Source organism: Pyxicephalus adspersus, chromosome 10, assembly GCF_032062135.1.
Source record: "Pyxicephalus adspersus chromosome 10, UCB_Pads_2.0, whole genome shotgun sequence".
NCBI classification, from domain to species: domain Eukaryota; kingdom Metazoa; phylum Chordata; class Amphibia; order Anura; family Pyxicephalidae; genus Pyxicephalus; species Pyxicephalus adspersus.
In genome coordinates this window covers 29,161,157-29,163,869 of record NC_092867.1, presented here as the reverse complement: position 1 = coordinate 29,163,869, position 2,713 = coordinate 29,161,157, and positions in this window count along the sequence as shown.

Here is a 2,713-nt window from a genome sequence, read left to right as displayed (position 1 = left end):
CATCGTGCACTCCCTTGTCGTTGGAAAGGATCGTGAAAGATCCTTTCCAACGACAAAAATTGGAAGTGTGTACGCAGCTTTAGCCCTTCTAAACAATGACCTAAAAATCGTAACCAGAATCGTAGCCACCCACTTAGGATTGTGCTTACCCACTATAATAGCCAAAGACCAGGTTGGGTTTATTTCGGCACGTCAGGCTGCCTAGTAGGAATGCGGGGGCTCCTTCTTGAATGCATTTACAGCCCTATATTTTACCCATACAGTGGAAGTCAAATTCCTACACACAATTCCCCATTGTTTACGATTCTAAATGGTACTAGGCAAGGATGTCCACTTTCTCCATTACTCATTGCCTTAAGCATTGAGTCATTAGTGGTCACTATTTGCAGACACCCTATTACGGGAGTCCCCATCAAGACCTAGCATTTCACGGTAGCACTCGGTAGTATGCGGATGATGTTCTTTTGACCCTTACTAATCTTCAAATAGCCTTACCTAATTTGCACAAATTATTGGAAGAGTATGGCATCCTCTGCGGTTACAAAATTAATTTGCCTGATAGTACAGTCCAACATCTTAAAGACAACTACCCCTATAACTGGAAAAACAGGGTCACTAAAATATTTGGGAATTCATGTAAACCCGACTTATCAAACTCTTTATAAATATATTTATATTCAACTTCTTTTGAGAAGTTATATCCCTTCTCAGGAAGTGGAAATCCCTCCCAATCTCTTTTTTTGGTCACATAGCCCTTATTAAAATGTCCATTTTACCAACATTTTTATACCTGTTCTCTACCTGTGACTGTTCTTCTCAAGTTGCTTAGAAGACTGCAGGTGATTGTGGTTGATTTTATATGGGGTTATAAGAAACACCAAAACTGTGTTATGCTCACTGCATACCTCAGGAGGCCTGGGGGCCCCTGATTTTGTGAAATACTACTACTAATGCATCCATGTATGTATGGACTATGTATGGGTAAACCTTCCCAGAGAGGTTTGATCCCAGGAATTGATCAGGTTCTACAAACGGATTCAACCTCTCCAGGTCTGAAACATGCCTACATGCAGAAATTGAAGCAGATTTTAGGCAAAATCCTACTAGAGGATATAAGGAAAATTATATGGCAACAAGCCCAGAAAAGTTCTTTGAGTACCATTTACAAAAAAAACACGTCTAAAATCCTAATGCTCTGGTACTTTACACCAGAGATGCTTTATAGGATATTACCCACAATGAGTAATCTTTGTTGCAACTCTGAAGGGAGCACTCTCCATCATGTTTTCTGGTTCTGCCCATGCATAGGCCCCTACTGGCGAATGGTAAATGAGATGCTAGAGGAATTGTTTGAAATGTCCCTTCACTTTGACACACTGAGCCACCTTCTGGGGCTGTCAGTTCATCAGCTGTCCAAGCCCAAAAAACATTTAATGGTCAATATACTATACAAAGACAGCCAGATGCCTTATTGCCAAGAACTTGAAATCTGAGTTCCCCCCACACGGGCAGCACTGCTTAAATATTTTAAAGAGGTACAACTTATGAAGCAGCTCACGGCGAGGTTGCATGACCAACTGGACAAGTTTGGTATAATATGGGCACCATGGGAAGCCTACTATATGGCTCAATCAAGGGTATTAGATCAAAGACAGTGTGCTCAAACACACCCACCTCTGAGTAAACGGTGAAGCCACAAAAGACTACTGCTCTATCAGACTACAGACCCCAACCCACACCTTTCCCTTATTCTTCCTATTCTCTCTGTATAGTTTTCTTTCTTCCTATTTTATTTCCTAATGTTCAATCAAAAAATGATGCAACTGATGGATGGGTTGGAATGCTCTTTTACTGTTAAGCATTCACTAGACAGTATTTATATCCTACAAAAATGAGAACATTTTTCTACTTGGTTTACCATATCATTATTGGTATCCCGACTTAGGGTAGTTGGATGTTAAATGTTTGTCTATTGTATAATGCCAGTTTTTGCTTGTTAACCCACTGATTGATTGTAAATTGATTTTCACATTGATGCCGCACATTGTTATCTTTTTCTATGTTGTTTTTATTTGTTTTTTTTTTTTGTTCCTGACATGTTTTTTGTTTTTTTTTCATTTTACTCTGTTCTTTTTTTATTTTTTTCATTTTACAACTAAATGAAGGGCAACTAAACTAATAAAAGGAATGGAGGAGCTCAGCTATGAGGAGAGATTAGCTGAACTCAATTTATTCCCCCTTGAGAAGAGACGTTTAAGGATCACCCTGTATAAATATATAAATGGTCCATATAGAGAAATCTCTTCCTCATTATTCACTTTAGGATCATTACAAAGAACAAGAGGGCACTCTTTGCGTCTTGAGGAAAAGAAGTTTAAGCTTTAAGGAAGGGATTCTTCACTGTAAAGTCTGTGAAAATGTGTAATAGGCTCCCTCAGGAAGTAGTTTCAGCAAGTACTATAGATTGCCTTAAGAAAAAGCTGGATGTGAAGTATATCAAGAACTTTCAATACATTGTTGTCCCAATTTGTAAAGTGACAGTGAAAATAAATGTTACTTTGAATATTACTTTGTTCAAGCCCTACTTGGAGATAACCTGAAACTAGGGGACTGTTGCAATGAATTACCTCTAAATCCGAATGCCAATGTCACAAAAGTGCTAATGGTGTCAAAGATGACTTATTGTATTGCCCAGGGCTACTAGGGAGTCCTC